This window comes from Sturnus vulgaris, chromosome 3 (genome assembly GCF_052056855.1).
Source record: "Sturnus vulgaris isolate bStuVul1 chromosome 3, bStuVul1.hap1, whole genome shotgun sequence".
NCBI lineage: Eukaryota > Metazoa > Chordata > Aves > Passeriformes > Sturnidae > Sturnus > Sturnus vulgaris.
The window spans coordinates 87374374-87397683 of NC_142245.1; the positions used below are offsets into that span (position 1 = coordinate 87374374).

Sequence of the window (23310 nt, forward strand, 5' to 3'; positions counted from 1 at the left end):
CTTTCTTTCTTTCTTTCTTTCTTTCTTTTTCTTTCTTCCTTCCTTCCTTCCTTCCTTCCTTCCTTCCTTCCTTCCTTCCTTCCTTCCTTCCTTCCTTCCTTCCTTCCTTCCTTCCTTCCTTCCTTCCTTCCTTCCTTCCTTCCTTCCTTCCTTCCTTTCCTTTCCTTCCCTTCCCTTCCCTTCCCTTCCCTTCCCTTCCCTTCCCTTCCCTTCCCTTCCCTTCCCTTCCCTTCCCTTCCCTTCCCTTCCCTTCCCTTCCCTTCCCTTCCCTTCCCTTCCCTTCCCTTCCCTTCCCTTCCCTTCCCTTCCCTTCCCTTCCCTTCCCTTCCCTTCCCTTCCCTTCCCTTCCCTTCCCTTCCCTTCCCTTCCCTTCCCTTCCCTTCCCTTCCCTTCCCTTCCCTTCCCTTCCCTTCCCTTCCTTCCTTTTTTTCTTTTCTTACTTCCTTTTTCTTTCCTTCCTGGAACCCTTCCTTCCTCTTTCTCTCTCTTTCTTTCTTACCTTGTTTTTCCTCAAACGTAAAGTATAAAATTGGCAGGTTTTTCATGAGCCACATGGGTCTTCTGGGAAAATTATATTTTCAACATTAGTCACTGAAAAGCACAAATATCCTGTCAAACCTACCAATGCGTTTGTATAAAGGAATATTCAAACTCCATATATTCTTGTTTATATAGCTTCATAAATATTCAAATACCTGGGGAAAATGAGGCTAGAAATGGGGATGTAGTTCTAAAGTAAATAAAAATTAAAATAAACATTAAGAAATAGAAAGAGTTTCTATTCATTCATAGGAATGATCCAAGTAGTGGGTAGTGTAGCTTTCTTCTCCTATCTCTTGCCTCCTTTTGCCAGGGACAGAGAATGGCAGGGGCAATATCTTGTGCAAAAACCATCACAGAGGAGGGATTTTCCAACCTGTGATGCTTCCTTTGAATACTCACTCAAGGCCAGCCCATAACTTGAATCTAGAAACTTAGTCCTGTCTTTTACATTGGTGGTGGTCTGGCATCAGAGAACTGCAACTGGTTTCCTGACCTTTTCTCTTGAGATTTGCTTGGATGTGTGTGAGAAATCAAGCTCTCAAGTGCTCCAGTACTTTGTTCAATGCAGGAACAGATGCAGAAAAAGCATTTTTCAGCATTTGTTATGACATGAAGACTCTTAGGTAATTTCCAATCCAAATTCATGCATTCCTACAAAAAGAGGTCTGGAAGGGGCTGTGGGAGACAAAATAATGCAAGCTTCATACAGAAAGCAGAATAATCTGTACCTCAGTCATTGTTGACAAATGCTGACACTAACTAACCTGTCCTTGAAAACCTCAAATAGCAGCTACTCCAGGTACTCTAAGGTCTTTTCTGTCTTCATTAGGTAAGATCCCTGATGAATCTTTACTTTTAACTGCTCTCCTGTTTGCAAGCTACTTGCCTCTTTAACTCATTGACTGAGTCTTTCTCCCTTAAAGGCTGTTATACATTTAACTCATCCAAGGATTTATGCTCTAAAGGAATACGGGAGAAAAAATACATTGTTTGAGCTTCCTGGAAATATTAAGCTTACTTTTTAAACACTCTAGTTTAATTTAAGATATATTTTTGCCCTTTCACTTAAACTTCCTTAAATAAGAGAACACAGTCTATTGGTGTTCATTTAAAAAATATTAATTTAGTATGTACATTTACACTGCATTGAGCATGTGACAGGCATTGCATTATCATCATTTGGCCTTCCATTGTACATTAGTAGCATTATTTTTTAACCTTTTGTTGGTTTATTGTTCTGGTACTGTGAGCATATTTGGGGGTTTGAGCTAAGTGAGTGCTTGATTGGATTTATTTCTATTGAGTTTTGTATAATTAGTAGGCCATGTTAGTGCTGTTTCATGTGTATGAAAGAAACTTACTCTTGTATTAGCCACTTAGATAAAAATATCTTCCATGATTTGTGAGCACATGTTAGACAGTCCTATAATCTTATAATTCACCTGAGTTCTGAAAGGACCAAATGTGCAGTGGTGAAAAATAGACTTCAGAGAGCCCTCTAGATAGGTAATCTATCTAGCCACAGCTGTCACTATAGTCTCCTTTCAGATTCGTGTTAATAGCAGCAAAATATTTTCTTCATAGCTCCACTCCAAAATAAGCCCCATATGTCTATGTGTAGCATGCAGTAAAATAAAGAAAGAAGTTGCATGCTTTCAATGGAAAGAAGACTAGGTATAAGCATCTTAAGAGAAAAAGTCTCAATTTGTTTTAATTTAAAGTCAGGACCTGAATAATGCACTGATAAAATTTACTGATGAGGCTTGAATGTCTTTATTTAATTGCATTATTTTTAGAAGTCACCACCACTTTTCCACGTGGTTCCTAACCTAATCTGTATTTCTGTCCCTTTTCTCCAAAACCCAAATTCTGTAAGTATAATAAATAAATATATATATTTTTTAAAATGGAGGAGAGTTCTAAAAAATTCCAGAAATGTTTTAAATTACATTTTGACCACAATATGGTCCATGTTTTTCTTGTCCCTGGAGATCTCAGAGTTTCTAAGTTCTCAACATATGAAATTGTGTGACAAGGTCATAACTACATCTGAATGAAAAATAGGATTCTATACATGTGTTAAAATTTTCCTATTATGAATCATATGAAATTATAGCCTTTGGAATTTTTTTTTAAATAAAAGTACAAGGAGCTTGCCTCCTGTTTGATGCATAAACCACAGTTTCCTCCCTGCCCATTCAGCATTTGATTCACAATCTTGTCCTCATAAGCCTGTGTGAACATTTGATGAGGAAAGCCCTGGAGTGTAAATGGTGAAGTGCAAACTCACATCTCTGCTATGCCTGATTTAGACCAGAACAGTGATTTTCAGCCTTTGCTCTGTAGACCCCTGTGGTTTTCAGCAAAAAAAAACCCCAGCAAATAGAAAGCCAACTTCCCATATGCTGCAGAAGTCTACAGATATATGACATTTCTGAAAGGATCCACATCTCCTTTGGGAAATTTATGCAGGTAAACAAACTGAAAAGGAGTGAAACACTCTGGACTAGAAATTTGGGTTAACCACTCTCAATGGTTACTTAGTTCTCATGCTGTTTGGAACATCATGTGTTTTTATGGATGAAATTGCTTTGCTTAATAGGAGGGATTATGTATTCACTGAATGGGTGAGTCAAAGGGTGTCTTTGAAGTCTCTGCAAAATATAGGTATGGAGCTATTTAGACAAAGTTGAACAGCTTGAGTAGATGCTTATCTAGAGCTTAGAGGCTGCTGTATTCTTTTTATTTCTTTTTCTTTTCTTTTTGTTTTTTTGAATCAATGCTCTACAATAATAAAAAAATCTTCTACAAGACAAGAGAATGATGAAAATTAAATCACTTCCAAGAAAATGGTGAGATTAAGCTTTCTGTATATTTATGAATCCTGAAAAAATGCTTGGATGAAATCAGCATCACCAATTCACTCCTGTTGTTCTCTCTCATACTGTGAGTCCTTCCGAATCAGTAGCAAAAATAGGAATGATTGAATCAGTGAAGCCGTGAACATTACAAGATGCACACTCCAACAAACATAAAATGCGTGAGTGCCTGGTGAGCATTAGGAAATCTGTCACTATGAACAATTGAAGATGACAAGTTTAAATAGACCGAGGAATTCCAGTGTTAACTTACTTTCAAACAAAATACTTTTAAAATTGTCGTGATCACTTTTTTTTAACTGAGGATTAGCTGCATGAAAAATAAGTTAATTAAAATTCCTTTTATGTAAATGAAAAAAGAAAAGATTCTGGGAAAACCATTAAAAATGGACACAAGAGCATTTGTGCACTGATAATTTTCTCTTTTTTTGTTAGAACTTTCAAGAACACCTTTCCATACTCTTAGTGCTGGATGACTAACCTAATATTACAGCCTCTCATGGGGTACTGACAGTGCCTCAGCTAAAGAGTCCTCAGTTTTCTGTTGTTTTCTTGAAAAGAAGAGAATGCTCTATGTTTGAAAAGTCTACTGTTTTCATAAATAACTTGTGAGAGTCTTATGTGACACTGATTCTATACTGAAAGGGTTCAAGCCCTGCAGAGACACCCCATCAGGCAGTTTCAGGAGCATCTACCATGCTGGCTTTCACAACAAAGTGGCAAGTACAGGGAGCAACCATGAAAAGCATAAGAAGCAGTTTGCCTCGACAGTATTTTGTTCTGTGAGTTGTTTTAGCTGGTTTAATGCTACAGAGAAGAAGATGGGAAATGATAATGAGGGCTAAGGAGAATGGAACTGTCTTGAGATAGTTAATACCCCTCTCAGTAGGCAGATGGATTATCTGAAAGGAGGAATAAAAATTGCATTTTTTGAAAGCAACTCTAAGCTTCAGGGAACCAGAGAAATTGTTTTCTGTTGTATTTGTGGGCATAGTCTCATCTGCAAGATATTTAAATATGAATACCCCTTTAGCACATAACTTCTGCTCATTTAACTGTCTAAATCGTTTTGTTGGTTTTAGTCTTTAACCTAAATTGTAAAAGCAGAACACAAAGGAAATCTTTGCTGTGTCTGTGGACATAGCAAAGGTAAAGTGTCAGAAAGCAGGTTTCTGTCTTTCCTAACAGTTAGTGTATTCTAGTATGAACACTTTGTAAATGACCTGTGCACTTTCGTAATTCAACTTTCTTACTTATATTGCATGTTAAATGGAAGTGCTAACTTTGAAATTAGTGTTCCTAATGTGCAAAGCACTGCAAAAAGATGGATGTTTTGAACATAACAGGCTTTACATTAAACTCCAGCACAGATTAGATGAATTGTGGAATTATGTCTAATACTCTTAAGGAGTTTTAGTGATCAAACACACAGTATATCCATGCTGACATTAGGTCTAGCACATCTGAAAAACACATAATAGACATCCAGCATCCTACACACCTGCGGTCCTACTGGTTTACGTTTAAACTTCTACAATGTAAAAATGTTGACTGAAAAAACCCTTTTTTACAGTCAACAGCAACTCCAGTGGTGTTTCTGGGCTGTCCTGTCCCTGTGTATTTCATAGACTTGTATGTTGTATGTATGCAATACTGTGTAGCCCTCTTACACAGTAAGAGTGATACTTGCAAATTATACCTATATGCTAAAAATATTTTTGCCTTCACCATAGGACATTGACAAGAAGTCTGTTATGATAACATATGAAAGCCTATACATTTGTAATATTCTATTTTTTGAACGATTTCAATTAACTTGTTTTAAGGACCACTGATTTGCTAGTGTTCACTTACCACTGAGGAATGCTTTTCCCCATTGACAGTATGGATTTAATCTCAGTAATTTTTTTCTCCTAGACTATTTCATAAGATAAGGAGAGGTATCTAAATCCCATGGCATCTAATACAGATAAACCCCTGCCTGAAATCTACTGTCTCTGTCCAGGACTGGACTAGTCAGCTGAAGTTAAGTGAGATGAATCTCATCAACAGTATGGAGGGCAGAGCTTCAGATCCTTCAAGATGGGAAGTGTTCCTCCTGCTTTGCAGGGGAATCTGAGAACTTGGGTTGCTGTCAGAAGTCACAGTGAATAGTTCTGGTTTAATACAGTGACAAATGAAAAACCTGTCAATTTTGACTTGCAAACAGATCAATTTTAAGTAATTAACTAGGTGTGAGTTTTCACAGCAAAGGATGAAATTAAATAAGCATTTTTACTAGTAGTCAGGCTGCATGAAAAAATAGCACTGTCTGGTATTGCCATCAATGAACATGGTAATTTTAGACATTTCTAAAGGCTTTTGGTGGGTTTTTTTGTTTTGGTTTTTTTGTTTGTTTGTTTTCATTCTGCAGCCTTAGAGGTTGTAGAATGGTAGAGGTAAGGTGAAACAAACTGAAAAAACAAACAGGATCTATGTGGCAAAATTTTGGTAACTGGAGACTGTGTGAGCAGCCTTTGTGAGGAGACATCAGGAGCTGCCCTTATGCCAGAGAGAGATCCAGCTTGGCTCCAAGACAGACCCACCACTAGGTAAAGCTGAGCCCACCAGAAACAGCAGGAGCACCTCTGTGGTAGCGTATTCCAGAAAGAGAAAAATGCTACCCATCAGAAGCTGTGCTACAGGAGTGAGAATATGTAAGAGAAACAACTCTGTAGGCCTCAAGGTCAATGCAGAAAGAGGGGTAGGAGGTAGTCCAGGCAAACAACCAGAGATTCTCCTGCAGCCTGCAGAGGGAATGTAGTGACAGGTTTTTCCTTGCATCCCATGGTTATCCAATGTGGAGCAAATAGCCACCTGCTGCCTGCAGACAGCCCCACATCAGCACAGGTGAGTAGCCCTGAAAGCAGCTGTGAGTCATGAAGTATATTTGAACTCCTGACAGGATGAGCAGCCCATGAAGAGGACACACAGGAGCAAGTCTGCTGTCAGACCTGTGACCCTGTGAGGAAGGACAGCATTCCATAGCAGGACTCACACTGGACCAGTCAGCCTGTGGGAAAGGCTTATGCTGGAGAAGTTCATGAAGGACTGTCTCCAATGGGTGAGCCCTTATAATGGAGCAAGGGAAGATTGTGAGGAGGAAGGAATCGATGGAGTGTTATGAACCGACTGCAACTGTCCCTTCTCCCCATTCCACTACACCACTTGAGGTGCAGGAGGTAAAAGATTTGGGAGTGAATATGAGCCTGGAAAGAAAGGAAAGCTGGGGGCAATATGTTATTTTAAAATTTGTTCTTATTTCTTATTTATTTATTCTGCTTGGCAATAAATTACATTTATTTTCCCAAGTCCAGTCTGTTTTCCTCGTGACACTTGATAAGTGATGTCCCTTATCTCAGTCCATGTATTCTTCATTCTCCCTCTGTCCTGTTAAGGAGTGATAGAGTAGCTTGGTGGGTGCCTGGCAACTAGCCAAGGCCAACCCACTACAAAATAATAAAGAATTTTTTCTTTTTTTTCTGAACCTGTGACTGTGGAAAATAGATGTCAGGAAGAAACAGAAAAGTCACTTATGATGGATAAGAACAAAGTCCTCAAAACACCGAGGCTTCATCTGTGCCCTAGATGATGCAGTGTAATTAGATGCATGATTAATCATGGCTCACTTACCAATCTGAATCTGTCCTGATGGAACAAGATTTAAACTTGCATAAAAATGTCTGTTCATGGGATAGGATAGTTTAACTAAGATGAAAAGATAAGAGAGTCCAGTAGGACTTGATGGCACAGATGAATTTCCGACTAATGTAAAAACAGCCCGTAAACAGTTGAAGATATGGAAGGCTTTTCTTTCTTTTACAAACAAATTTCATAATAAATTGTTCCATCAAAAATGACTGCGTTTGTTTCTTTTTTTTTTTTTTTTTTTTTTTTTTGGCATTTTAAAACTTCTCATGTTTTATTACTTCTGTATTCACCTGCATGACTCCTGAATCACTCGGTCTATGTGAGCCGTGGTAGACATGACTGTACATTTGAATAAAGAAATTGAAACATCTGAATTAAACTTCCCCTTGCAGAAACACTTGTCAGTTACTGAAGTGATCTGTTTCCCCTGTGAACTGATGCATAAAGGATTTTAAACATGTGCCACTGAAGCGCACTTTAAAGGCTGTTTTTAAAGAACCTTTTGTACAACCCTGAAATGTATTTAACTTTCTCTTAACACTGCTTTTTTGGGCACTTGCCAAAATATATTTATAATGCAACACATATTATCTGGTTTACCAGTTTGGAATTTTGTCTATGTCTGCATCCTCGGTATTGATAAAACTGAGAATTTTCTAGGCAAAGGGTTAAATTCTAAAGGCAATTTCATGGCTTTGGTCTTTGTGCACCAATCCCAGTAACAGAGAGAATAACTACAATGAGAAATGAGGGTATGCTCCAACAACTTTATATTTTGAAACAAAATGAGGAAAAGGATTTTGAGGAAACAAAGTAAAATAGGTTGATCTCCAGAATATACAATGAATGCAATATCTTACATTGCAGGTAATATATCACCTGAGTTTATTTTTGCCTGTTCCAGGAATGGCTCACTTGCAGACCACAGCGATCGGCATCACCCAGTAACAGGAAGCATAGGATTTCCTTTGGAGACAGGCAGGGGAGCTCTTCACACTGACATAATGGAAGTAGACACTTTAGGAATACTTCAGAAAAACCAATGTGATGGATTTTGTAATTTCTCAGAAAATGTTCAGATCCTTTTTGAGTAGCTTTTCTAATATGCGTGTCAGAAAAGAGAAGAGCTATTTCTGATCTCCATAAAAGAAATGTATGAGTTAAATCTGGCAATTATTACTATTTCTAGACTGAATTTTGATCTTAGTACAATATTGCACGGGCTGTTTTGTAATTAGATGCCATTAAAAGAGAATGTCTATCAAACTGTTAACAAGGATGGTGGTCAATCTTTGTCAGATTTATTGAAAGCAAATACATTTACAAGTTCCATCATAAATCTTGGTCAAGTAATGAGATTCTCAACTTATTTTCCATAAAGCGGTTATTGCATTATGCAGGCAAAATGTCATGGTACACAACAGTTCAATTTCATCAGCTCTTCATATGGCAATGAAATAATAAACAAGTACTGTTCAAATTTTGATTTATTTTATTGTCATATGTTAGCCTAGAATACATGCACGTATGGAATATTTTGGCAGAATATATGTTAAAAACCCCCAAGAATTCTCCTATTTCTTTCGGAATTCTAACAATAAAATGTCAAACTCTTATTTAAGAACAAATAAAGTTATGAATATTTTATTGTTTTGTTTTGAAATGATGAAATCAGCATTTGAAATTATTGCTAGAGCTGACACTAATGACATTAATACGCACAAATAATGTGCAGAACCAAATGATGCAGAAATACTTCTTTAATATCTTAACTTTTAGTAAGCAGTTCTAAACAAGAACTTGCTTCCTCTGCATATCTGAAATAATTAACTATTTAATGCAACTTGGAGCTCAAGGTGAATTTTCAAAGTTCTGGGCTATCTATCTCAAAAATGTTTAGATATTTTTCAAAGACCAATTTTTACTTCAATGCCTGGGGAAGCCATATAATGGTAAATAGTTTTCTTGTGAGTGCACTTAATGAAGAGGTGGGAATGTGGTTCATTTTTCTGCACTGATCAACGACTGACCAATCAGTTAATATATAGGAAATTCATATAACTCGTGTGAGCTGTGGTTTCAGATTCCCTCAGCTGGAAAAAGAAACTGAAATGATTTGCTACTATTCAAGGTATGCACTTCTCACAGAATAAACAAAGAACATAATGTTAGATCATTCAGCATTCAGTCCTCCAGAATGCTATAACTTCCTATTTCTTCCACCTAAAATTATGCAGGAATTTTGGGTTAAATTGACAAGTTGTTTGGGGAGAAAATAGTAGGTTGTTTAAATGAATATGCTGCAGAAGAAGAAATTCTTCTCCAATGCAAGACTATATTTACCTGTATGCGTCTAGTTACAGCTGTATTGAATGTTAGGTTTAATCATAAATTTATGTTTACGCCTGTAACTGCTGATCTTGAGTACAAAAACCTACCTTAGTCTAGTCCCCACCAGGTGGCTGTACTCCAAATTCAGCAGTATGTGGAATGTTGAAGTGCAACACTGTGCCTATTGGCCCCTCCTACTGTATATGAAATTCATCCATATGTTAAAATTGTAGCTGCAGAAAATCCAGGAATGGTGATTCTTCAATTTCTTGGTCCATCCTTTCCAGCCTTCTACAAACTTTTATTTCTTTCTCCTTTGCTTGTGATTACAGCAACTGGGGACAAAGAAAGAAGGCTCAATCCTAAAAGGACTTTGAAAAGCAGATTGTGGATCACTCTAGGGTGGGTCCAAAGTAGTGGATGCAAAAATGTGGATTTTGTGTCTTAAATCAGGTGGAGATGACCTTCAGATTAGACCCCAGGGATAGCTGTGTGCTATATTACTCGACGGATATTGTTCCTGAAAGGTGTTACTAACTGCTTTGTTCTGCTTAGATGAGCAAAACAGTCAGATCAGGATTGATGTTTATGCACTATGCATTCATTTTTTTGGCATAAATTCAGTTTAGTGTTTCCATTGTATATGTCTTTTCTGCTCTTTTTGCATTCTGTAAAAAGACTGCACAGAGACAATATTGTGAAATTGAGGAAGAATAGTAAATCAGTTGATTGATTTTGATATAGTTTCTGTCCAGAAAATTTTTAGACTTGAATTAAGCATCTGAATAGAAGTTGTATTTTTCCTATGTATTTATATGTTTAAAATGCTGGAAGCGAGCCACAATTTTCTGGATTCAGAGTGAACCACTTCAGATCAATATTACACTGTCTGAATATATGTTATACTTTGGCTGACTACACAACACAGTTTGGAAGTTATCCTACAACTAGATTCAAGCACAGATCCCCATTTATCATGTAAGTAAATATATCATTTGTGTTTAAATGATTTTTTTTTCTTTCCCTGCCCAGGAAAGAGGAATTTGATGACTTGCTGAAGGTTTCAGGAAGCCCCAGAGAAATGACTGCTGCACTTCATGATCAGTTTGGACACACAGGATTTATGTACTGTGATAAACATGATCTGCCTACCTAGAAACACTGCTGTTTGCAGTTTTAATGGCTGAAGGGCAACAGCAGCTACAGGGCTCACAAAGTATACGATGGCACATTCTCAATCATATGGTGTCCTTTCTGGGTGTTCCTCTTAACATTTGCTGTGAAGAGGATTAAAGGAGAAAAAAACATATTTTCCTGGCTAAAATTCTGCTTACTCATAGGGGAAAAAGTCCAGAATTATATCCTTTCCCTACTGACAGAGTATTGTATCTCTACAGTGAGAAGATTGTGCCCAACTTAGTTTCTATGAATAGTAGATTGCAAATAGGTACTGGACAGCTAACATACAATAGTTGGTGGCAAGTCTGGATACTAAGTGTTACAAAACTAAAGAGTAATTGAAGGAAGCAAGTAATTGTAATTGTTCTTCCAGAATTCCATACTGAGGGAGAAAAAACAAGAACTGTAGTCAGAAGGATCAGGGAAGTAATCAGGAATGAGGTGTGAGGGGTTTCAGGAATGAGGTGTTTCAATGTCCAAGAAAGAATCCCGTATAATGCCATGGCACACTGTTACCCTCTCTATGTAGCCCCCCACTGCTGGGGTTTTAGCTGCTTGAGTAGGGGGTCCAGCTTTGATACACTCCAGCTGTGTAACCTTGACTCAGACTGCTGAGCCAGAGCTGCGAGACCGTCTGTAGCAGGATAAGAAAAGTAGAAAATTACAGAGAGCAGTAGGACTGCTGATATTCGATTGCTAGGAGACCAAGGACTCAGCAGAGAAAGCATCAACGTGAAATGCTAACACCTTAAGGAAAAGAGATGAAGGTAGCTGGAGGCTGGTCTAGTCAGGGACAGACAGGACCTGCCAGGCTGGGGTAGATCCGTCAGTGCTGACGGAGTAGGAGGCAGGAGCAGCTCTGCCCCCATGGTGGCTCCTGGGAGCCGTGGCCACCAAGCCCTCACTCCTCAGCAATACCTGCCTGCCTCGTGAAGGCTTTCCAGCTGCTGTACTGGAGTGGGAGCACAATCGTACTTAACCTCACAGTTCACTAAATACCAGCTGTCTTTTATGCATACTGGCCAACAAAGAATTGCTTTATACCTGTGAGTTACCCATATTTTGCTTGCAGAGTGTTTTTGTGCCAGGCTAATGATGCCCAAACAAACTGGCTATAAAAATATTTTGTAGAGGCTAAGAGGTGATTTTATTATTATGCTGGGAAGCTGACGTGAATATTCGAGAAAGTAGTAGCTTAATAGGAAAGAAACATCATCCTGGAAGAAGTGATTTACATTTCTAGAATTAAAAAAAAAAAAAAAAATTAAAAAAAAAGTCATCTAGCAGAAGGTTCCTGGGATGGATGAAGCCTTTGCTGCAGCCATACATCTAGAAAAGCTCTGATGCTCAGAGCTATCTGACATTAAATCATGTCAAGCAGAAGCAAACAGCAAAGGGAAAAAATCATTGATGTTTTTAATTAGGTTGTCTTAAATGCTCATCTGCATTCTAAAAGCAAAGGGCTTATTTCAGTAAAAATCATGGCCAGCTTCTCTAGCAAGGAAACTGGCTGTACTCAAACTGAATTGGGCCCTAAATTTGTTGCTTGGCAAGAGCAGGGGAATATTTTGCTCTGGTGTCTGACTCCATTGGCAGTGATGCTTGTTAATCATGCAACCCATTACAATGCACTGTACAAGAAGGAATCTCAAAAACATCCTATTGCTGAGCTAAAGGCTATAAAGTGCAGTCTTTTCTGCTAACCAGATTTGTGCTCTGTTGTGTTTAGTGCTAGTTGTGCCAGTCTGTGATTACTCACAAGTGGTGACTAGAGACTGTGGCTGAGAACCCTGAGTGTGAGTGCAAGGAGGGGAGGACCTCAGAGCTCATGCTTTGAAGCAATATTTAGGCTAGCTTAACACTGAGCAATAAAATGAAGACAATAACATGGAAAAGGAAGGCTAAAAATGTTTAATTACTTTACCCTGATCACTCTTCTCCTTTCCAAGTTGGCAAGCAGGAACTGGAACTTGCCAAAAATGTTTTATTTTTAAATCTTTTATCCATTGGCAAATCTGCATATTGCATCAGACCTCATAAAGGTGTTTTACAGTTTTGAACAGTTTCCCAGCCTGTACAAACCCATGTGTTCATGCACAAACACTTAGAGAACTGCTGCATAGAGGGGCAACTCTGACTGTGGGGTGTGTGGGGGTCCATCCCTCACTGAATTTTGTAACTAGCCAAAATCTCTCCCAGTCGTGCTTCCACCTTTTCTCAGAGCAGCAGTAGCAGCAGTAGCAAGGCTAGCACCAATATGAGCTCTGTAGCCCACTGCAGGAAGTGCTTACTGTGCACCCATGCATTCCTTTGAGGGAAGGAATTCCCCTGCCCCAGCATCCTTCCAACCCTCCAGCTAGAAAGCTCAGGAATTATCCACATGTACAGTGTTTCTTTTGCGTTGGATGGTCCCTCTAAACACTGCTCTAGGATCTTTAATGTATAGCAGAGCATGTGAGTATCAGCAACGTTGGAATACTGACAATAATGAGTAAATGGAGAGGGGCTTTAGTCTCATAAAAAATAGATATCTGTTAGTGGAATCATAGTCCTGGCACAACACTGCCTGACTTCATCTGGGAGCTGGGAATCACTGCAGCTGTGTACACTTCCATTTACATTGCTCAGTTCCTGTCCTCCTTTCAAGTGCACAACTAGCAAATAACTAATATATTTTGTGTATCAGCATTCTGATGAGTGTGACATTTAAATTGGGGTACTGGTTAGTAAGCAATGTCTGCATTACCTGTTGGCTGGTAGCTCAATGGAGTGTGATCTTGTTCATGTTGTTAAATTACTTTCAGTTAATTTTCCATTGTTTTATTCAATGAGAAATAAACAGAGACAGCAGCTGTTTTTCTGGGAATAAGGTACTTAAATCCTTTTTTTTGAGGTGCCACAATTGAATGTCACTTCCTAGAAGGATTTGTGAAGTGTGTCTGCTTCATGTGTCTCTGAATGTGCTCTTCCACACAAGGTATCATGGTCCAGAGATGTCAGCAATGTTTTGTAGTACTGTTGTGACTGAAATGTGCTTTCATTATTACTATGCCCTGGCTGATCTGCAGAGAAAGTAAAAAGTGTCACAGGGTGAAAAAAGACCATAACTTATAAGTAAAAACAATGCACTTAGGGAGGTATGTTTATGTAGTTTGTGTATTTCTAATTTTCACAAAAGCTAATTATTTATTACCAATGCCTGGCTCAAAATTAATCCAATGAAATTAATTGTTCCCAATCTTAAACATTTGACAATTATATATCAAGAATAAAAAAGGGAACTTAGTGATAAAAAAAGACTTGATTACCTTTAAAGGATTCCTTCCAACTCAAACTATTCTGTGATTCTATGCATATAGAATCTATCTCTGATTTTGACACTATTTTATTTTTTATTATATCTTAGGTTTTAATACAGTTTCTTTGCATATTCCAACAACTGACCAATGTATATTACAATCATGTCAGCTCTGTATCCAATTTATTTTTTCAAATAGTCAGTGTGCTGAATCATAGTTATCTCAAAGACCACATTTCTCTTCATTACCTGTCAACAGACTGTGCTCCACAGCAGTAGTGTGGCCCACAAAGTCCAGGAAGAATGCACTCCTGTGCTATCCACAGCATATTAACAGCTTTAATTCTGTCTTCTTAGCTAATAATAACCCACATATTTCAGTCAGGTTCTAGGCCTCTTCCTTTTCCGGTAATTTTTCTTCAGTGATGAGAAGTTTCAGATAGCAGTATTTATCATTAAAAATTAAATTAAATACTGGAATGAGTGACCCAGAATGCAGAATAAAACTCTGAGATATATATAAATCATTAATTTTTACCCTGTACAAAATAGGATTTTCTAGATGTAAAGGAAAGTGAATTGATATATATAGATTAGCAACGTATTTTGTCCTTTATGGATTTTGAAATAGATTAATTTTCATGTAAGGAAGCATAAAACCTTGTCATGATTTTCAGTGTATAACATAAGGAACACTTGTAATGTATAAAAGCTGAGATTTCAATAAATCCTTATTCTAAAATAAATAGGTCAAAAGGGAAATTTGAAACTACACATGGTATCCAAGAAGAAATAATTCCTTCCTGAATCTTCAGTTCTTCCAGGCTTACATCTTATTGAAGCCAAGTAGAGTAAATTTAATATTTTAATAATTGCAGCATAATAAACACACAGTTTTCATTTCTCCTTTTATCAATATTTATATTTTTTATGTGGTAGTTTAGAGACCGCATGATCTAAGGCGATTTAGGGTGGTTCAAAATTACGTTTAAGACATCTTTGTGAAAAATTTCTTTCGAGCTTCTCTGGCCCAGAATTTGAGTTGGCCTTTTGTAGAGCCTGTGCATACTTGACAGTCTGCTGTAGATATCTTGGAGACCTTAGGATATTTCCAGTGGGTTTAGGAGCTGTATGTAGTCAACTGTATTGTCTTTTTTAGATAGATTTTTATAACATTTAACTTCAGCCATCAGAAGTATAGGGGAAGGATTCAATTTAATATTGATACCTAAATTGGGTCTTTACCTCAGTCATGTGGCATATGTATCATTTGTGTGCAGATATCTCAGACAATTTAGGAAATCTCAAATGGCACTAAGTGTTATTTTGGCAATTGAATTTGTCTATTTATTTGCCCATATTTCTTACTGAAGCCTAGTTGAAAAGAGGCTTAAGTGCAATTCAGTGCTTCTTTACCTACTGCAATTGTTCTGCCCAATTTGAGTATCTGCTTTAGGCTGTTATTAAATCTTTCTAGACTCACCAATTTATGGAGAAAGACCTATAAAATTAAGACCTTTCCAAACCTTAAAAGCTTAAGTTAAATTTAAAGGTTTAAATCAGAATACTTAGGGTTTGGAGAGTAAAAAGATAAAATATACCACAGATGCTAACGTGTTCAGTCTCTTATCTCACATTAAAATAAGAACGATCAAAAATCAAAATAAAACGTTACTTTTATTCTGAGTAATTCATTCTTCATTATACTAAAGTCAACAGTTGACCTTAGCTACACACATAAAATTATCATTTCTGAGAGCTCTGACATGTTTTGCCATTTCCCACTGCTGCAGCATATGAGGTTATTGCCCTAGCTCTCTGTCCTAAGCAAGCAGTCTATCTGTTTCTTACTGCTTCAGTTAATAACCTGGTATATGAACTCAAATAATCACTAATTGCAATTACCATCCTGGTCTGAGAACTGCAATGCTATGTAACAGAAATGTTGCCTACGCCGTGTCCCTGCAGTAGGGTAACAAACAGTTGACTATTGTAACCTCTTCATAAACTGCATCGTGAAAATAACAGGCCAACCCTTTGCAGATATCTCACTTATGGAAAAAAAATAAAAAATAATAAAAAAGAAACAACAAAAATCCAAGCCATGAAAGTCAAAGCGATGAAGAGCTTGCATTTTTTTTCATCAGAAAGATCACATAAATTAAGTTCATACTGCTGAAGAACAAAGCAGATGGTAATAAATGCCAGATTGTCTATAGATATCTGGTGAGAAAGGCCATTCCCTACTTCAAAACATTTAGATCTGTAACTCATACAACTTTTTCATACATCTAAATAACTTTATTAAATAAGAAGTTTATATTTCATTAAGACAGAAGGGAGAGCTCAGTGCAGGTGCAACTTCCTCAGGAGGGGAAGAGGAGGAGCAGGCACTGATCTCTGCTCTGTGGGGACAGTGACAGCACCCAAGGGAATGGCCTGGAGCTGTGTCAGGGGAGGTTTAGGGTGGATATTAGGAAAACATTCTTCTCCCAGAGGGTGGCTGGGCACTGAACAGGGAAATACTCATGGCATCAGAGCTGCCTGAGTTCAAGAGGTGTTTGGACAATGCACTCAGGCACACGGTGTGACTCTTGGGGATGGTGCTGTTCAGAGCCAGGTGTTGGACTTGATCCTTGTGGGTCTCTTCCAACTCAGCTTATGCTGTGATTCTGTGATTAATAGCTCGGTAAATTCACAAGGACTGGGTTTGCTTTTTTCAAAAGAGAATGCTTTTAAAATTTTGATTTGCAAAATATTCGAAAACTTAAACTCTTCAATCTCATTCAGACTAAACGAAATTTCAAGAAGATTTAAATTTTCTGTAAAAGAGAAAATTTAATTTTAGACTGACTTGTTGAAATCTATACTTAAAATATAATTTATCATACTCTTGGTATTGTGCTAAAAATGAAGATCTCTTTTCAGTAATTACAGTTGCAGAAGTCACATAAGTTCTTAAAAATAAAAGTCTGTGCCCACAGGTCTTCCAGTCTATCTGTACCAGAACTAGTAATTTATCGATGGAATCTTTCAGGAATTTATCTTTCAGAAATTATATCACTAAATTAAACTTGAGCTGTCTTGCCATTTTCTTTGTGTTCTATGCAATAACATTTTATTCATTAAAGCCAAATGGAATAAAGATGTAACCTTATGGAATACAGCCATCAGACAACATACATAGGAAGCCTAGAAAGATGATGAGGACTTAATAAAAATGAAATATCTATCCTCTATTTAATTATAAATATTTTCTATATTTAAATAACTTCAGTTGAGCAAAAGGACAAAACAACATTACTTACCCCTCTGTTTTAGAAGGGTCTGTTATGCTGGTTATTAATTTTGGTTAGTATAATAAACATGCCTGAAAGTAGCACCTCAAATAAATGATCAGACGCATGGAAAAGAGAATTGACCTGTTTAAATGTCAAGAAATTGCACATTTAATTAGTGAGCTTGTTATTTCTCACAAGGAAGATTATCAGATGACAGCATTCATATTTTAATTAGGAGAGAATACCTTTGCACTCTTCCTCAGGCAGAGTACAAAATGTGTCATACAAGCTGATTTTCTTTGTGAACTGTTCTACTCTGACTGCAGGGCCAGACTCTCAGAGGCAAAACTGCGCTGAAATAGATAGCATAGATACCTGAACATCCTGGAGAGTCTTGGACACTTTCTTTGGCATGAAAATGTGTTGAAGACTATCTAATGGCCTCTTCTAGTTGAGGAGATGTTTTGCTGTCTTAACAGAGTCATAATTTTGTCCATAAACCCCATTTGACTTCAGATCTGTATAGCTTCTATATACCCCTTTGATCCTCTATTTTGATCATTTCAACTAACTAGCCATTCCTCATCAGAAGATTAAGTCAACACCCATTTATAGTCATTTTTGGTCCTTATGGTTTTAGTTGTCTTTGATTCCAGCAGAATGAAATGTCTACCCACTTCCCTCACCTCAGCAGCAACATCTGTTCAGTCTTTAGTCTCTCTGGCTTCTGTTCTCAGTCGCCTCTGAGCCACGTGTCTGTGTTCTTCTATTCAAGCAGTTAACAAGCATTGTGGCTGTTTCTTGTGACATTCTTTGATGGGCTTCACTTTGAAGACTAACTCCACTTTGTCTTTTCAGCATGAAATTGAATGTTCTATTCAATCTTTAATATACCTAATAGGTTTGATAATGTTGCTTATAGTCTGTGCTGCTCAATGGTCAAGATCTCTAGTTAGGAAAAATAATAAAAATATATATACATACATATATATGTATATGCCACCACATTACACTGATGACAGCAGTCATAGTATCCTAGCAACAGCCTCCTTCTAAATGAGTTTTTCAAAGGGATACTGTCAAATAGGCTTAATTCTCCATGCAGGTTCTCTAGCTTCATAATTTATTTTTTAATGCAAAATCTTCTTGATAAGGCTGCTTTCACCAATAAAATGTTACGAACCCTAAATTTTTTAGGTTTTGTTGTTTTTTTTTCCTAAAGTTTGCATTTTTATAATAGTGTCATAACAAGGAAAAATGGAAGTTCTCCTAGAAAATCCTCCATAGTAAATTGATGAAGAGTTTTCTACAGAAATTATTTTCATGGGATGTGTGTTTTCTCTGCATTTGTCTTCATAATATGGATTAATTTGGCTATTGAAAACTGTAAAACTTTTGCTGCTCCTCAGGGAGAGTAGAATGCCTCCACTGTGCACTCTGCTCCAGGGACCTTTCATTCTGCCCAAGGACACAGCTTCCAACAGGACATGTATCAGATAAGTCTGGGTGCCTAATACTTGAGTTCAGACACCATTCCAACATGGGTGGTATGCTGGCACATAACTGGCAGATGACTGAATCAGAAATTGGGTCTAACTCTCTCACCACCTAAGGAGAGAATCAGAGCATCAGGGAGCAGGAATATCACTGCCATTAAAAAACAGGGAAGTGGAACCAATAGGCTCTCAGAAAAAATATCTGGTTTTATTATTCCCCAGACATATTAAAAACATTAATAAAAATATATTAATCCTATATTAGAATATTTATTTAATTTTACATTCACTGTATCACATAGATCTTCTTCTACCTTTCTGTAAAATGTCAAAAATATGTACCTCTGTCAAGTCTTGAAATAACTGTTGTGGTTATCATGAGAGGAGACTTTAATATTTAGTTACCTAGGAGTTTAAAATCTTCATTCAGTCCATTTTAGTCTCACAGAATGTCAGAAATATAATCAGTTTAGATTTGAGCCTTATTTAAATGTTTCATAGATAAAAGGAGTAATGATATAACAGCAATTCTACAATTAAATCTTTACCATTTTTTCCTGTGGTGTTAATTTTTTAAGATCTCTTCATTAAGAAAATAAATCAGGTTGGGACTTTTAAATTTATTTAGTATGTGTCTATGTGTTGATTAGCACTGTTCCTGTAATACTGGTTTTGCCAGCATTATTTGGAAATCAGATATTTGCCTGTAGAATATGTCAGCAAACTTGTAGAGATAACTTTAGAGAAGAACAATGAGAGAAAGCCATTCCATCTATCAAAGACTCCCTGTGGCAGATTATAGAAATATATCTTTTCAACAAAGTAAAAAATAGAAATGACAGGAATACTAGTGCAGTGGAATCTTTTAAATACTTTATACTTCTTAAGTAATTTTCATACTCCTTATATGGTTTCTAAGATTTTCCTCTGATTTTTCCCTTCTTTGATCATTAGACTATGATATTCCTCTGGGAGATCATAACATTATAGCATTCCCTATGCTGTGGAGATATGTTAGGAAAATGAAGAAGAGAGCTGCTCTGGGAAATGTTAAGGAAATGTTCAAAACCTTATAGTTTTTATGGTCAAAAAAGCCTAGGGTGATCGTTTACTCTGACCACACCATAAAATAGTCCTGGAAGCTTTAAGCTTGTCTGTCATCTGACTTAAAGCCCTTTTGGGAGGACACTGCAAACACCAGTCAAAGGTGGCAACTAGCCCTGGGTCAAGAGAATCTGAGATATCTTATTGAGGTTTAGCAAGAAGATGTAGGCATGGCTGAGAATGATCTCTTCTGGTTGTTTTGCAGAAAATAAACTATTTATATTCTAGCTATCTCCATTCACATTAACTCAATAAAATAAAATAAAATAAAATAAAATAAAATAAAATAAAATAAAATAAAATAAGATAAAATAAATATCTAAAGGGAGGGTGGCATGAGGTTATTTCCAGGCTCTTCCTGGTGGTGCCAAACAGTAGAACCAAAGGCAATGGGCAGAAGTTGATTCACAGGGAGTTCAACCTGAACATGAGGAAGAACCTCTTTACTGTGGGAGTGATGGAGCACTGAAACAGATTGGCCAGAGAGATTGTGGGGTTTCCTTCCTCATCTGGACACAGTCTGTGCCATGTGCTCTAGGATGACTCTGATTGAGCAAGGAGTTTGGACCACATGATCCACTGAGGTCCCTTCCAACCCGACTGATTCTGTGATTTCCTTCAGGTTTTATTCGCGTAGTTCCAAAGGTTTATGTTTCAACACTTCACACCCTGTAAAAAAAGGAGAAAATGCCCGACAATTTAATCTATACAGACATACATGTTTATGCTGCACTGGGCAACAACAGAAGTTTACACTAGGATATCTTACTCAAAACACTTAATATTTTATTTCTGACTGGATGCAATAGGATTTTCCAGAAATAAAGGGCAAAATAACAATCTTAAACAAAACTACAGATCCTCCCTTGACTATGTTAGAAAAAGATTTTAAAGAGAATTGAAGGTTTACCAATCTTGCAAAATTTCTGCGAATCTCTTTCTATAGTGCTCAAGGGATAATGGTTCTGTTTTCTGTGGCCCACGCCTCACAATCCCTTATTCAAAGCCTTCATATGCTGAGCTTACACACAAAAGGAATAATCAGTGGCAAACTTAAATTATGGACCACTCAGTGTAAATTCCCCGGGTTCTCTTTGGTGAAATTCTTCTGTAGTTGGCAACGTTAATGAAACTGAGAATGTATCTGCTGGTATATATGGTTGTAACACCTGCTTTCTCAGGATTTGTCCCTAAATGAGTCAATGGCCATGCTACTTGTCTGAAAGGCAGAAAGATAACAAAACTTTACCCACATAGCTATAGGACCAATGAAAAAGTAACAGGTTTCTCTTGCCAAATCAGAGTTAATCCCAAAAATAAAAACATAAAAAAATAAAAAAAAAAAAAAAAAAAAAAAAAAAAAGTTTATTTCTTCTTGAGTTCTAATGATGAGGAATACAAAAGCTTTGCAACTTGGGAAACATAATTTAGCTGTGAAATTGGTGGTGAATTAAAAGTGTAAAGACCACAGTTTCCTAAATACTGGAGTCATGCTCACCGGCATGTTTTCTGTGATAAAAGTATCCTTGGAATTAAGAAAGAACAATAGTCTCCTGAGGTCATGAGTGATAAGTCACAAATGCCTGGAAACAATGAAGTAGATGATAGAAGGAGGGAAACAATTAAAACTACTGTGGAGGTATAAAATGTGTGCTTCTATTTTATGGTAAAAATAAGGAAAGAACAAATTAGTTAGCATTTACATGAAATTCTCAGAAAAAGGAAGTTAAAGAAAGTATGATTTCTGCCTAAAAAAAACCCCTTTCATTTTGCAGATACAAAATTCCCTTCCTTTCACCCATGTGGGAATAGGGTAAATGGAAACTAAATGAAGAGCAATATAATGAAAAGCTAAAAAAAAAACCTTGCCACACATATTACTCTAGTTCACAGTGTATTGTTTTATAGCCAGCAAATTCTTAAGATTTTTAATGTGAAAAAATGTGACACATTTAATTTATTACTATGCCACAGGTGTTGTGAGAAGTTAGAAACTACACAGGACTGAGCCACTCATGCTCTGATTTGAAAATCACCAAAAAAGGTGTGATTTAGTTACTTCTATAATCTCTACTGCTTTTCAGAGCAGCTAATTCCTCCTACTGTAGTTGATGTGAAACCTAGCTGTTTCTACTGCTGAGACACTATAGAAAGAAGATCACTGCTAACTCAGACGTGCACATTGTGAAACAGTCAGATTGTGTATTAGCTGCTTAGCAAGGGAAGAAAGGTAAAGTCTCAGAAAATCTTGTTCAAATTATTCCTAAGCTTCAACTCAGTAGAAAAAAAATGGTGATACTGTCTCTCTATCTATTTAGGTATGTCAGTAAACTTGGATTTTGCTAAAGTTCTCCAGTAGGTTGAACTCCAGTAGGTTCTCCAGTCTCTGGTGACTTTGATCTTCAAAACTCTTGGCTCAAGCATCAGTAATGACTGGTAAGAATAAGCCTGCTCTTCTATTGTTGGAAGACAAAGAAGATAATTTTCAATGTCTAAGAAGAAAATAAATGCTTCCAAAATAACAACTACCTGAATATTCACAGTGATACGCTGTTACTACTGAGACAAGTGTGGAATGGTACTTCCCACAGTAAAAAATAGAAGCATTAAATATGGGGGTATCTTTGTGGTGAGCAAATGGCCCTCAAAAACTAAACTATATCTGTGGCTAAGTTATTTGCTTTAAAAGGTTGTTCTGAACACACTGTTGTTCTCATGCTTAGTGGAACATGTTTCACCACAGGACTCTACTGGCAACAACTTTTATGTAACATTAATGTCCTGCAAAAGTAGCATATTAGGACATAAATGCATTGCTAATAAACAGAAATGTAGTACATGTTTTGTATGCACACAGAAAAAACAAAGTTTGCATAAAGAAGAACATAAATCTACCACGAGTGTTTTCAAATTTAATCAGGTCAACAGTCTTAGTGTGTTTGAGTTTGGGTGCATCAAAATGAAAGAGTGAGTTTAGTGGCTAGAATACAGAATTGAGAATCAATATTCCTAGGTTTTATTCTCTAACTTGTTGTGTGACTTTGGGCAAATCATTTGAGAGCTTTGTGCCTAAGGTTGTTCATCTTTCAAATGAGATATTTGCATGATTTATGAGGATGTTGTAAGGCTCAACTCCCAGAATATTTGCAAGGATAGGTACGGTCTGAGAGGTACTAGAATTGTTAGATGTAATGACAGTAATACATTGCCATGGCCAGCTGTAAATGTTTCTTTATATTAATGATGGAGCCAAATTGTGACTGTGGAGTATGTCTTCATGCTTCCAAAACTGGAAAACCATCTCATGGGATTTTACCAGTATAAAACTGGCTTCCTATGTTGAAGTAGAAAGCAGGAATTCTTTGTTATCTCAAGTGCTCTGTGGGACTGCACATGCTACCTTTATGCTGTATTGTTTTCAGAACTCCTGCAGGATTAAGGAGCACCCAGCAAGAACACCAAGGAATGGAAAAGAAATTAAAAATAAAAAATACAAATCCATGTTGCAA

General features: G+C 37.0%; 1 long non-coding RNA gene across 1 annotated transcript in view; it reads left to right on the forward strand.

Moving 5' to 3' along the window:
- LOC148224466 (uncharacterized) overlaps positions 1-15702 on the forward strand; it is a 63908-nt gene extending 48206 nt beyond the window's left edge. The window contains exons 3-4 of the long non-coding RNA XR_015802671.1: positions 6367-9845; positions 10476-15702. This is a non-coding gene — a long non-coding RNA (uncharacterized LOC148224466). The remainder of the gene's footprint in view (positions 1-6366; positions 9846-10475) is intronic.
- The last annotated feature ends 7608 nt before the right edge of the window (positions 15703-23310 follow it).